Genomic DNA, 15,399 nt, shown 5'->3' with positions numbered 1-15,399 from the left:
ATTCCCTTCTGGATCTCCGACTGGGTCCTCCTAATGACGGATGCCAGTCTGCGGGGGTTGGAGCAACACTCTCTCTAGGGTCAGTGTACCAGGGAGGAATCTCTCCTCCCGATAAACATTCTGGAATTGCTGGCAGTGTTCAATGCGTTGACACTGGTCCTGCCTTTTGTACAGAACAGGACTGTTCAAGTACAATCAGACAATGCCACCACCGTGGCGTACATAAATCATCAAGGCGGCACTCGAAGCCGCATGGCAATGATGGAAGTGTCAAAAATTCTTTGATGGGTGGAACGCCATCTGCCAGCAATATCGACAGTGTTCATTCCGAGGGTCCTCAACTGGGAAGCGGACTTCCTCAGTCATCAGGACGTACACGCCGGGAAGTGGAGTCTTCATCCAGAGGTCTTCCAACTCCTTGTGGACAGGTGGGGTCTACCAGATGTAGACTTGATGGCGTCTCGACACAATCACAATGTTCTGGTCTTCGGAGCAAGGACAAGGGATCCTCAAGCAGCATTCATGGACGCACTGGCAATTCCATGGAACTTTTGGCTGCCATACGTGTTCCCTCCAGTGTCACTCCTGCCCAGGGTAATACAGAAGTTCAAGCAAGAAGGAGGAATACTGCTTCTAGTCGCTCCAGCGTGGCCCAGACGGCATTGGTTCTCAGAACTGCAGGGTCTCTCGATCGGGCGTCCTCTTCTACTCCTTCAACACCCAGACCTCCTCGTTCAGGGTCATTGTGTTTACCAGGACCTGGCAAGACTTGCTTTGACGGCGTGGCTCTTGAAGCTTCACTCCTGAGGTCCAAAGGATTTTCTGAGGCGGTTATTCAAAATATGCTAAAGGCCCGCAAACTGGCTTCTGCATGGATTTATTATAGGGTCTGGAATTCTTACTTCACCTGGTGTGCTACTAAGAATTACGATGTATACAAGTTTAGTACTTCCAGACTTCTGGCTTTTTAGCAACAAGGCCTGGATTTAGGACTTCGCCTGGCCTCCCTCAAGGTTCACATTTTTGCCTTGTGGGTGTGGTTTCATCGAAAAAATTGATCTATTCCTGACGTTCATACATTCACTCAGGGCGTACTACAGATTCAGCCTCCCTATGTCCGTCCTGTGGCTCCATGGGATCTGTCTGTTGTTCATAATGCCCTTCAAGAGTCTCCGTGTGAACCTCTTGAGTCTGTGGACCTTAAATGCCTTACGCTTAAGGTCATTTTTCTGTTGGCTATTGCCTCTGCTAGGAGAGTGTCAGACTTAGGTGCTTTGTCCTGTCGTCCACCCTTTATGATTTTTCACCGTGACCGGGCAGTTCTTAGAACTCGCCCTGGTTATCTACCTAAGATGGTGTCATCTTTCCACCTTAACCAAGAGATTATGGTTCTAGCCTTTATCTCTCCTGGTTTGTCCTCCATAGAGCGGTCTTTGGATGTGGTACAGGCTCTCCGTATATATGTAGAAAGGATTGCCTCTATCAGGAGATCAGATTCTTTTTTTGTACTTTTTGGTTTTCACAAATGTGGCTGGCCTGCGAATAAGCAGACCTTGGCCAGATGGATTAGAATGGAGATTGCACAAGCTTATGCGCAGGCTGGACTCCCAGCTCCTGCTGCTATCAAGGCCCATTCTACTCAGTCTGTTGGACCTTCTTGGGCGGCCCGCCGTGGCGTGTACGCAGAATATTTGTGCAAGGCGGCTACGTGGTCCTCAGTGAACACGTTCATCAGGTTCTATGCCTTTAATACATCCGCCTCCCAGGATGCTTCCTTTGGATGCCGGGTTCTTGTGCCCGCTACAGTGCGTCCCCTCCCATGAGGAACTGCTTTAGGACATCCCCAATGTTATTCCCTGTGGAATACCAGTGTACCCCGCTGCAGAAAAGGAGATTTATGGTAAGACTTACCTTTGTTAAATCTCTTTCTGCGAGGTACACTGGTTTCCACAGGGTGCCCACCCTGAAGCACTTAGCTTCTTTGGGTTTGTATGGCATTAGCCGCTAGTCCCTTCTCCTGTCATGAGAATGTGGGTCTATGGGACTAACATCTACTGTTTCTCTTACCTGCTACTGCATTGGACTGGTTAACAAAACTGAGCTCCAGTGCCTGGAGGCGGAGCTATAGAGGAGGTGGTGCAATGCATCCTGGGAACAGTCAAAGCCCCAATGTTATTCCCTGTGGAAACCAGTGTACCTCGCAGAAAGAGATTTAACAATGGTAAGTCTTACCATAAATCTCCTTTTTTACCCCAAACCTGCCCAGGATTAAATTAATAGAGTTTACCTTTAATAACCAAATAAATATTGATATTATTCTAATTTTGTAAAAGACCTACTCACCCCACCACCAGCCTGGATATTAATCCATAGCTTTCACATATAAGAAATAGACCCCACACAAACGCCTGACATAAAATTAATAATATAACTATTTAATAGACAACTATGCCCCTCAACCACCAGCTCAAACATTACATTTGTAGCACTCTCTTAATCAATAGACCTATTTCCTTCAACCTGACCCAATATCATTTTAATTTGTTAATGCCAGTATTAGTTATCAAACATTTCATTAACAGCTCTCCTAAGCACATTAAATGGCCTAATTATCAAGGCTGTTTATCATACAATTATGCAGAAATTACAGTTTTTGCATAATTGTATGTATCAGTGCTATGTACTAATAGCCTAATGCAGGAGAATATACAGAAGCCTCACTCAAATGGCTAATTAGGACTGCAGATCGCAGTCCCATTTATTATCAAAGATAAGTATTATTAATTGATTGAGCAGCTACCATTATACATTGCTATTGTGAGAGGTATGGCTGGGAAGAGCATTTGGAGGGCATGCTGGTCCTTGTAGTGCCATTTGGAGGATCTTTGGGTGCCTCCAGGTGAGTTGGCTCTTAGTTTAGATATATTCATGTATGTGCTATTCTTATGTAGCATAACAATATGCAATTATATGTCCCAGAATTATTATGTAGCGTTAGGGACTGCCAGAAACAGAGATGCCTTGGCACAGCCTGGTGGCTTAATCACATCTTTGCAAATATATGCAACTGAAATCTCTGAATTTCTATTATGTAGTATTCAAATCTTATTGCTGATACTTTTTAGTCTGATGGGGGAATATTTTCCCTTTTTTTTCTAGTCTACAATGACCACTCCCTTTCATGCACCAGAGGATTATTAAATTGATTGAGCAGCTACCATTTTATAATCACATGGGTGATTCTTCTTCTTCTTCTTCTTGTTCTTCTTGTTCTTCTTCTTCACATGACCCCTTTGATTTTTGGAGTTTTGCCCCCTTTGGTTTACACCACCTCAGATGGTGTACACCGCTTTATGCCTATGTAGGCAAAAAAATCATAGTAGAGGAATCTTGCAATCCCTCTCCTGCAACTTCTAGACCGCTCCCAAATCTGACACTGTGTCCATGTTGGACTGGGGGTATGGAGGGTCCACCGGGGAATGCAGTGGTAGAGGCCCATGATAAATATTTATATAGTAAATACTGCTAGTGCATGCATGATAATGTACCAGATTAATAACTGCAATGCACTGTAGATAATATGTATAATGTACAATTCAAGTGCACAGTCTGAAACCTGACCCCTAGAGAAGGAGCCCACCCCTCCCCAGGTAGTGGGGTGCCCTGGGGGTTTCCCCTGTACCCCTGTGGGCCAGTCCATCCCTGCACTGTGTACATGCGCAGTGTCAGATTCCTCTGGAGGAGTCTTTCAGAAATGTAAAAGACTCTTCCAATATGCCAGATAAGTACTGTAACTCTCGGGGACAGTGGTTATCACTACCTTTGTCCCTGCGAGTTACATTTGGAACATAGGGGGGATATTTTCATTCAAAATTAAAATATCCATTGTGATACTGACTATTAATAATCATGGCAGTGCTATGATTATTAATACATATGCCCCTAAATACCCCCATCTTCAATCATTTCATTTCATATAGCAATAAATGAAGGAATAAAAAACCTTGCGAACCTCGCTCCCAATTCTGGATTACTGTGGGTATGCACGCCCCTGGTACCCACAGTATCCAATAAAAAAAAACAGTGCGCGCAGTTTTTTTCTTGTGGTGCGAGAAACATAAACGGATACTTGCCTCTGTTCGACCGGTCCCATAGTCTCCATGGCCCCTTGTCATCTCTCCTCCATCTTTCCACTGGTGGAGGATGCTGGGAGGGGAGGTGGCTCATGTGAGATGTAGATCTCCCTGCTGCTGCTTCCAGATACACACGGGTAGTCTAACACACACACACACACACACACACACACACACACACACACACACACACACACACACACACTCTGGGGGGGTCACCGCACACCTGACAAGGGTCTCTCACACACTCACACATACACACAGCACTGCTGCTGAAGACCGGATCCCGACTGACTGGAAGAAGAATCGCTTTGGAAGGTGAGTAATTAAGGACTAAGTTAGTTAAATTGAAGCTTCCAATTGCTTAATTAGTCATTAGGGGGTGGGTGTCCCGCAGTCCTGATGATTTTTTCTAAAAATAACTATTTTAGGGAAAATCAGACTTGCTGCAAGAAAAAAAATGTGGTGATTTCTACAGAAACCACCACGTCTCATTTTCTCATCTTTATCTGAATAGGAAAACCCCACAGCTGCGCCGCAGGGTTCTTCAAAACTGAACACACAATTAAATATGCCCCTACGAGCTACCACTACACATGTGAGGCATGTGCTTAAGGGTGTCACTTGCTGGGGGTGGCACAGCATGTCCCCCTGCAGCAGATGCAAATTGTGTGTGTGCGGGGGGGGGGGGGGGGGATCATAGGCAGCAAATTGGATATGAGGGGTGTGGTTGGGCATGTCAGGAGCCATTGGGACTGACTCTGGCATAAAAGGGGCGGAGCCAGCAGTGACATGATGCTACAGTAGCGTCTAGTTTCCCTCTGATGCTACCTGGTACTGATGATGAATATTGTCCACAAAGCTCCTCAGCTGAAAGCTTTTCGCAGACACAGATCTAGCTTACAGGTAAGTACTGTGCAATACTTATTGATAGATAACCCATAGTGGCACTGGGAACTTTCTATTTATAAATTATTTTTCACTTTTTTAATATGAAGGTGTTTAGTACATCAACTTATGTATTTGCCATTTTGATAAGTAGGTTTGCTGGGTATAATAATAATAATATTTATTTATATAGCGCTCTTTCTCCAACAGAACTCAAGGTGCTTTACAGACTTCAAAAACAATGCACATAATACAGAAGATTTAAGTAATACAGCCACACAGACATAAAAGAAAACCTTGAGCGCACAGTAAGCATAATGCATGATTGGTGTAAGCATTTTGGGTAATAACTTCCAAGGGATGTCTATTCCACCCTCACAAGGTACCAGGTGCGGCAGCCATCTTGGGCACACTGCGTAGGATTACCCTGGGTGGAATAGTCTACCCCTAGAGGAGATAATAACATAACATAATAGATTTTTAGGTAATTTTCTAACATGCCTAATAAAGATTGGAATGTCAAATACAATATAAGAGATACGTATGGATGACGTCAATCAGAGTGCTGACAAGCAGTATAGGGACACCAAGATGCAAACACTGATGTCGGCAAGTGTGAAATGATGGTAATAAATCATGTTAACAGTTGTACTGCAGGTGGGCGTATTCACACTTGCTGACATCATGCTATGTTCCGGTGTCCCCATAACGCGTGCAGACATTCTGATTGTCGACAAATTAACTACTTCCACAATATAATATAACATCCAGTACAATATCATGGTATTTAATGAAGCACAAATTAAGAAATAGCATGCTATGGATGGGGGTGCATCAATAATATTGTGCCTAGGTAAGGCCTGACCCTTAAATCCGCTTCTGAGCGGCTGGGCATGTGAGGGAAAAGTAAGTAGGCAGAGGGAATAATGATTTAGTTTTACAAAGTATTGGGTAAGGTAGGGGCATTAGGCTGAGGCTTTGCTTAGGTTGCAGAGATACTATACGTTGGCAGGGCACTATATCCAAGATCTCTTGGAGAAGAAGATTGGAAAATAGGCAAGTATGCCTTACATCACAATGAGCACATAAGTTCTATTGGTGAGCTGAACCTAAATAATTCTGGTCCTTATAACATGTGCAGAGAGAGTTAGATTTGGATGGGGTGCAGAGGCGTATCTAGAGAGGAGGGGACCCGATTGCAATCTCCATGTGTCTGCCCCCTCCTCTCCCGTTGCCAGCAGCGCCGCTGTTAGCGCTCTGAGCACTGAGACTCCTAAAAATTGGTCGCCGTGCCATTTTTTCGTAGTCCTGCGCATGCGCTGTAGAATCTGGCACTGTGCGCCGCTGCTAGCTCAGTGCGCTAGCAGTGGTGGTGCGGGCTACGGGAGAGGAGGGGACCCACACATGGTCACCGATGGACGCCGGAAAGGCAAGTATAGAAGAAATGGGTGCAGTGTGTGCGGTGCACATGGGCCCCTGGGTCCAGAGGGGGCTCGTGTGCACCGCACACACTGCACCCATTATAGATATGCCACTGATGGGGTGTGTTCAAACTGAAATCTAATTACAGTGTCATACTAAAGCAGCCAGTATTTACACTGCACAGAAACAAAATAACCCACCCAAATCTAACAAACCTGAATAACACTTACTGTGTAGTGCACTGAGAAAAGATACATTCATTGTGTCAGAATAATTTCCAATAAATTACTTCTTTTTTTCCAATACCAGAAGTTACCACAAGATGGCATCAAGATTCTTTGTTTGAACATTGGGGATAATTCCAAGCTGATCGCAGCAGGATATTTTTTAGCAGTTGGGCAAAACCATGTGCACTGCAGGGGGGGGGGGAGGGAGGGGGCAGATATAACATTTGCAGAGAGAGTTAGATTTGGGTGGGTTATTTTGTTTCTGTGCAGGGTAAATATTGGCTGCTTTATTTTTACACTGCAATTTAGATTGCAGATTGAACTCACCACACCCAAATCTATCTCTCTCTGCACATGTTATATCTGCCTCCCCTGCAGTGCACATGGTTTTGCCTAACTGCTAAAAAATTTCCTGCTGCGATCAACTTGGAATTACCTCCATTGTTTGAAACATTTACTGTGACTTTAGGAAATCAGAGGATACTCTCTGACTGGGGCAAATGGATGCTGCAAGTATGGCGGTACGGGGTGGTGCTGCATACTGGTAAGAAATTGCCAGTGTAAACGCAGTACCGCCGGCCCGACCGCCATGCTTGCAGCCACTGCTGTGCTGTCTGTGATGGAAGTAGAGCGCAGTGCGCACCTCTCCTGTGTCCCTCAGTGCTCATCTGGTCTCTGGCGGCAGCGTGTCTCTCTAATAAGGCGCCGGTTCGTGAGCCAATCAGAGATCACAACTGCGGCTCCTGATTGGCTGCCGGTCCGCCAGCTCTGAATGGTTCACGAACCGTCGCCTTATTTGAGAGACACGCCACCAACGGAGACAGGATGAGCACTGAGGGGCAGGAGAGGTGCGTGCTGCACCCCTCACACACAGCAGCAGTAGCGGTGAGCATGGGGGGAGAGTGTGTGTACCTGGCACTGGGGGGAGGCATATGTGTATCTGGCACTGTGGAGGCATATCTAGGGCACTATGGGGGCATATCTGGCACTGTGGGAGCATATGTGTATCTGGCACTGTGGGGGTATATCTGGCACTATGGGGCATATCTGGCACTGTGGGAGCATATGTGTATCTGGCACTTTGGGTGCATATCTGGCACTGTGGAGGCATCTGTGTATCTGGCACTGCACTACTGGGGGCATATGTGTATCTGGCACTATTGGGGGCATATGTGTATCTGGCACTCCAGTATTGGGGGCATATGTGTATCTGGCACTATTGGGGGCATATTTGTATCTGGCACTGTGGAAGCATATTTATATTTGGCACTATGGGATCATATCTGTATCTGGCACCGTGGGGGCATATGTGTACCTGGCACTGTGGGGGCATATGTGTATCTGGGACTGCACTATTTTGGGCATATGAGTATCTGAAACTATTGGGGGCATATGTGTATCTGGCACTGCGCTATTGGGGTCATATGTGTATCTCCCCCCCCCAATGTGTATCACGCTTATGTGGCATGTGGTCACTGGTCACACCCATTTTTGGCTCTAAGATATTTTTTGCACTTGCACCACTGATGACAATAGAGTGTTGCTTTATTGTCAAGGTGTTACCTGCCAGTTGTGAGATTTGTCTGCATTCTCCTACATCCTCTCTCCCTTGGGGAAGTTAATTTAACAAGCATTACAGTGGCACAAGTAGATGCTCACTACTTGTTCTGTAATATTCATTCTGATAATAGAAGACAATGAAGAAAACATGCTTTATTATTTATGTTAGGCATTTTTCTCTGTTTTGGTTTTTAATATTTTTTTAATTTTTCTCAAAATGATTTCTTTTTATGTATCTCTTCTTGCCAAGTCTGGGATATCAGCGCCACTGCAGTTGTGCAAGCCAGTTAGACTACTTGCAAGTGGTCATACCGGCTTAGTATGGCTTGGCCATGCAGTAAATGAATCCTTCACTGGCACTATATTGATAAGGATTAGAATTTCACACAACTGCTTTACCAAGATTTTATTGATAAATAAGAGATTTTGTTTTGTCAACACAATAGGTGGCAATAAATAATGATCATTATATCCATTCTGATATTAATATTCTACAGAAGGGGATAGGGCATCGTGCTACAACCCCCGTTTTTATTATTTGGGGGCGTGCCCATGCACGACATCTATTCCATACCTCCCAACTGTTCCGATTTCAGCGGGACACTGTCCCGCTGTCCCGCCCGCAGGTCGCAGTGTTCAGAGGGCAGGGGGGACAGTTGGGTGATCCAGGGATCACTGCTGCTCTGCTTTGCAAAGCAGCCGATGATCACTTAATAGCTGCATCTGAACAGTGCGGGGAGGAGAGGAAGTGGCTGCCCAGCTGCTCGGGGAGCACTGCACATGCCCCCAAAACAAAACAAAAAAAGTGATCGTAGTGCGATGCCCCACCCCTTCTCCTGAGGCCCCACCCCTTCTCCCAAGGTCCACCTCTTTGCTCATGTCCCCAATTAGAAATTACACAAGTTGGGAGGTATGTATTCTGTGATCACCGGCTGCTTTGCAGAGCAGCGGTGATCACTGGTTCTCCCCCAAGTGTCTCCCCCGCCTGCGGGACACTGCGACCCATGGGAGGGACAGCGGGACATTGTGTGAATAGCGGGACTGTTCCGCTGAAATCGGGACAGTTAGGAGGTTTGCATTCCCCACACTTATAATGGGAAACGCGATGTGGCCGAATTTACTAGAAAAGAAAAATGTGTAAACACTCGGTAGTGTGCCCTGTGATATTAACGCCAGCTCAGGCTGGCGAAATCACAGGGCAGCACTGCAATCTGCAGCCTTTTGACCAGCTTTCTCTGCCAGGGGGGACCCAGCCAGTGTGATCATCTCTGTGTGTCCGATGGACACACAAGCTGATCACCTTTAAAAAAAAAAAGTAAAAACAAACAAACATACTTACCTGTCCCAGGAGCTGGTGTCTGCTGCTCTGGTGAGCGCTGCCGGGTCCTCAATATGCTGCGCTGTGACCCCTGTGCAGTAAAGTGACGCTGCAAAGCGGCAGCTCACTTTACAGCACCGGTGGTCACAACACAGAAGCAGGATTCGGCTCTCGGCAGCCTCCTGGAGCAGCGGACAACGGCTCCTGGGACTGGAAAGTACAACCGGTGGGGGGGGGGGGGGGGGGTGTACTTTTTCTGGCGCGGGGGTAGTCAAGATGGGAGGGGGAACCCCGGCGGTGGTGGTAGCGACGGACGTCGGCAGATGATGCTGCTGCGGAGAGGCATTGCAGGGACAGAGCTTTCTCGCAAGCTTTGTCTCTGCATGCGATAATTGATACATCCATGCGATGCACTCCATTATCGCAGTGCGAGATTGCCCGATATTATCACACTACATCCGCATCATCAGATGCGGATTGTGATAAATCAGCCCACAATATCTACTGATCTACTGTACTATGCATACCTCCCAACTTCTTGGTCTGCTGTGGAGGGACATCAGCGCGCGCCCAAGGAGCGTGCCCAAAATTAGAGGCGTGGCTTTGTGGCTAGTGCAGCCTCGTGACAAGTGCCACAATCGCAAGCCACTCTCCTGTTTTCAGCACTATGGGGGCATGAACAGTGCTCTGCGAACTGCTGCCCATGCCCCTGTCCCTCTGCCAGTGAATAGACGCTGTGCGCATGTGCACAGCATCTACCACTGCTCTGCTCAGAGCAACGAGTGACAGGGGGTTCAACTACAAGTAACTGATATCAGATAGGGGAGCCACACCAACTGCCACCCCAAATGCTGAAAAACATCACTGGCCAGAACTCACAGGCAAAAAACAATAGAAGGGGACTTCTCCTGCGCTCCTCAGTAAGGTCACCGTCACAATGGGCTTCCAGAGTTGTTAGTGAACTCGTATGGGGTACCATATAAAAGAAATGTGAATATAGTGACGTACAGTTTTAATCAACCAACAAACATAGTACAATACAATAACAATGGTTAAAAACATTCCATTTTTAAATGAAAAGCAGCATAAGTAATAGCAGCAATTGTTTAAGCAGCTCAATGGCATGGACTGAACAGTGAGAAGCAATGGAAAATTACCAGATGTATAGAACTACAAATGCAGTTCAAAACAGCTTGCGGGTTTTAATGGAACAGGGGAACCCAGAAATCCCCTATACCTCGCTGCACTGCACTGGTTAATCCTCCGGCACTCCTCAGCTCATAGTCCTGTATCCACCAACGCGTTTCAACCTCTTACAGAGGTCTTTGTCAAGGTGCAAAGTGATTTGGTGTGCTGCTGGGGGAAGTCTATTTAAATGTCCTGCAGCCAATCACCTTCCGGTGACCGCAGCTGAACCCTGTAAGCTTGATTGCTTCACTCAGTCCCATAGTGTGTTGTTAGTCTTTTTACTTCCTGTTGACACATGTCTCCATGGCAACCGGACTTCCGGTCCTAGGTAAAGTCTAGTGCTCTGGGTAAAAAAAGCCTTATTACAAATCGTCCATTCCACTTATATTAGGACCCGCTTCCTTCTGCTGCTCGCAGGTTCAAACGGATTCCCCTCAGTTCGAGTTATTCCCGGCCGCCGGTGTGCCTGGAGACACTTGCAGCGTTGCCTTGGATTGGTTGTTCAGGACCAATTCAAATTATTTATGATCAAAGTGATAGGCAAAACCAGTGCTGGTGGCCATAAATCAAAAAATATGTGGACAAACAGAAGCAAATCCTGTAGCTCACCACACAATAGAACCTAAGGATGACATATAAACACAATTTAATTAATTTTTATATTTTTTTTTTCTAAATTTCTCAAGAAGAAATGTTTGGCTTAGGTGTGCTGTGAAAAAAATTCTGATACTCTAGGGCGAGTCGTAATTCAAAAAAAGTTTGAGAACCACTGGGTTAGCCGCTTTTGTCACTTATGGGCACATAACGACAGCACTCACACCCAAGTGAAGAAACAATTGAATTCCACCGATGGGCGCCCATTACATTTGGGCCCCCATAAAGTAATTGATTTCCCTCTACAGTATATTCGGCTTACCATACTATCCCTTTAAACCAGGACACACATGAATTATAAGGTTCTGTGGCTGATTAAAACCAGGTGAAATTTAGGCTTGACGTCAGCCAGCCACAAAACCTGTGTAATTCATGAGTGGCCCGGTTTAAAGGGATAATATGGTAAGCCTACCTAAATTATTTCATTGTGTGATATCAGTGTGACTTGTGTGTTAAATGCAGAGGGAAGGGGGAGCAGGTACTCTTTATCCGGGCCTGTTGGAGGCCACTCACCATTGCATACCTCCCAACTTTCTGTGAAGGGAAGTCCCGCCCCCCCAAGTATCTTGGCCCGGCATAGCTGTCAGCGCCCCTGGTTAAATGTGTGTTGTGATCAGTGTATATCAGTGGTGTGAAATCAGCACAAACTGTGTATAGTTATTGGTGTATATTTGCTGCATGATGTCAGTGTTACCTGTGTATAGTGACCGGTACTGTAGTAGTGGTCTGGCTGCCTCTGTAATAGCTGGCCACCTACTAATGCACATCATTGCCCATTTATTTCAAGTGGATAGGAGGGGGACAGGGAGCAGCTTCTCATTGATTCAGTTATACCCCCGCCCCTTTTATTGTGCCAGAAGGAAAGATGATCACTCAGGTGAGGCGACGGGAAGTTTTCCATCTGCCCCTCTGGTGGCTGGTCACACCCCTTAAGCTTTGTGCCGATGCCCTTCATTGGGCCCCTAACACTGCATTCCCCCTGCGGGCCCTTCATGCCTCAGTACACAGTGGCGGATCTTGCCACGGGCAAGCAGTACTTTTGCCCGGGGCGCCGCCTTCCGGAGGGCGCCGGCGCCATCCGGAGGGCGCCGCACCCTGGCAAGATCCGACCACTGTGCCCCCCGCTGTACCCGCCGCTGGTCCTCCGCTTTGAAGGGAACCAGACGCTACGCGTCTAGTTTCTCTTCATGGAGGGGACCTGTGCTGTGCGGTGCGCGATGACGTTATTGCACACTGCACAGCATAGTGGCACAGACACTAGGGGTCATAATTGACCTCTAGTGTCTATGCTGTGCTATGGGAGAGACGTCATGACGTCTCTCCCATAGATCCGAGGACTGGAGAAGAGCGGTGCCGGCGGAGGAGGAGGTCTGGAATCAGGAGCGGGGATTGTAAGTATACTTTTATTTTATTTTTATTTCTCTATCGTCCTAGTGGATGCTGGGGTTCCTGAAAGGACCCTGGGGTTCCTGAAAGGACCATGGGGAATAGCGGCTCCGCAGGAGACAGGGCACAAAAAGTAAAGCTTTAGGATCAGGTGGTGTGCACTGGCTCCTCCCCCTATGACCCTCCTCCAAGCCAGTTAGATTTTTGTGCCCGGCCGAGAAGGGTGCAATCTAGGTGGCTCTCCTAAAGAGCTGCTTAGGAAAGTTTAGCTTAGGTTTTTTATTTTACAGTGAGTCCTGCTGGCAACAGGATCACTGCAACGAGGGACTTAGGGGAGAAGAAGTGAACTCACCTGCGTGCAGGATGGATTGGCTTCTTGGCTACTGGACATCAGCTCCAGAGGGACGATCACAGGTACAGCCTGGATGGTCACCGGAGCCTTGCCGCCGGCCCCCTTGCAGATGCTGAAGTAAGAAGAGGTCCAGAATCGGCGGCAGAAGACTCCTCAGTCTTCTAAAGGTAGCGCACAGCACTGCAGCTGTGCGCCATTTTCCTCTCAGCACACTTCACACGGCAGTCACTGAGGGTGCAGGGCGCTGGGAGGGGGGCGCCCTGGGAGGCAAATGAATACCTATTTTGGCTAAAAATACCTCACATATAGCCTCCGGAGGCTATATGGAGATATTTAACCCCTGCCAGAATCCGTTAAGAGCGGGAGACGAGGCCGCCGAAAAAGGGGCGGGGCCTATCTCCTCAGCACACAGCGCCATTTTCCCTCACAGAAAGGCTGGAGGGAAGGCTCCCAGGCTCTCCCCTGCACTGCACTACAGAAACAGGGTTAAAACAGAGAGGGGGGGCACTAATTTGGCGATATGCTTATATATATATTAAGATGCTATAAGGGAAAACACTTATATAAGGTTGTCCCTATATAATTATAGCGTTTTTGGTGTGTGCTGGCAAACTCTCCCTCTGTCTCTCCAAAGGGCTAGTGGGTCCTGTCCTCTATCAGAGCATTCCCTGTGTGTGTGCTGTGTGTCGGTACGTGTGTGTCGACAGGTAGGAGGACGATGTTGGTGAGGAGGCGGAGCAATTGCCTGTAATGGTGATGTCACTCTCTAGGGAGTCGACACCGGAATGGATGGCTTATTTAGGAAATTACGTGATAATGTCAACACGCTGCAAGGTCGGTTGACGACATGAGACGGCCGACAAACAATTAGTACGGTCCAGACGTCTCAAAAACACCGTCAAGGGTTTTAAAACGCCCGTTTACTTTAGTCGGTCGACACAGACACAGACAGGGACACTGAATCCAGTGTCGACGGTGAATAAACAAACGTATTCCTTATTAGGGCCACACGTTAAAGGCAATGAAGGAGGTGTTACGTATTTCTGATACTACAAGTACCACAAAAGAGGGTATTATGTGGGATGTGAAAAAACTACCATAGTTTTTCCTGAATCAGATAAATTAAATAAAGTGTGTGATGATGCGTGGGTTCCCCCCGATAGAAAATTATGGGCGGTATACCCTTTCCCGCCAGAAGTTAGGGCGCGTTGGGAAACACCCTTTAAGGTGGATAAGGCGCTCACACGCTTATCAAAACAAGTGGCGGTACCGTCTATAGATAGGGCCGTCCTCAAGGACCAGCTGACAAGGCTGGAAAATATAATAAAAAGTATATACACACATACTGGTGCTATACTGCGGCCAGCGATCGCCTCAGCCTGGATGTGCAGAGCTAGGGTGGCTTGGTCGGATTCCCTGACTAAAAATATTGATACCCTTGACAGGGACAGTATTTTATTGACTATAGAGCATTTCTATATATGCGAGATGCACAGAGGGATATTTGCACTCTGGCATCATGAATAAACGCGATGTCCATAACTGCCAGAAGATGTTATGGACACGACAGTGGTCAGGTGATGCAGATTCCAAACGGCACAGTATGGCCGTATACAGGAAGAGGACTTGTTTGGGGTCGGTCCATCGGACCTGGTGGTCACGGCAACTGCTGGAAAATCCACCGTTTTTTACCCTAAGTCACATCTCTGCAGAAAAAGACACCGTCTTTTCAGCCTCAGTCCTCTCGTCCCTATAAGATCATATCTGCCCAGGGATAGAGGAAAGGGAAGAAGACTGCAGCAGGCAGCCCATTCCCAGGAACAGAAGCGTTCCACCGCGTCTGACAAGTTCTCAGCATGGCGCTGAGACCGTACAGGACCCCTGGATCCTACAAGTAGTATCCCGGGGGTACAGATGGGAATGTCGAGACGTTTCCCCTTCGCAGGCTCCTGAAGTCTGCTTTACCGAGTCTCCCTCCGACAAGGAGGTAGTATGGGAAAAAATTCACAAGCTGTATTCCCAGCAGGTGATAATTAAATTACCCCTCCTACTACAGAAAAGGGGTATTATTCCACACTATATTGTGGTACTGAAGCCAGAAGGCTAGGTGAGACTTATTCTAAAAATTTGTTTTTGAACACTTACAAAGGTTCAAATTAAGATGAAGTCACTCAGAGCAGTGATAACGAACCAGGAATAAGGGGACTATATAGTGTCCCGGGACATCAGGGATGCTTACCTCTATGTCCCAAATTTGCCCTTCTCACTAAG

At 47.1% G+C, this 15,399-nt stretch overlaps 1 long non-coding RNA gene across 1 annotated transcript in view; it reads left to right on the top strand.

The window, feature by feature from the left end:
* LOC134957627 (uncharacterized) overlaps positions 1–15,399 on the top strand; it is a 38,708-nt gene that overhangs the window by 7,207 nt on the left and 16,102 nt on the right. Inside the window, exon 2 of the long non-coding RNA XR_010186687.1 lies at positions 5,232–5,329. This is a non-coding gene — a long non-coding RNA (uncharacterized LOC134957627). The remainder of the gene's footprint in view (positions 1–5,231; positions 5,330–15,399) is intronic.

Source organism: Pseudophryne corroboree, chromosome 9 (genome assembly GCF_028390025.1).
Source record: "Pseudophryne corroboree isolate aPseCor3 chromosome 9, aPseCor3.hap2, whole genome shotgun sequence".
Classification (NCBI taxonomy): Eukaryota; Metazoa; Chordata; class Amphibia; order Anura; family Myobatrachidae; genus Pseudophryne; species Pseudophryne corroboree.
The sequence above is the reverse complement of the archived record's forward strand: the minus strand, read 5'-3'. Positions and strand labels throughout refer to the sequence as shown.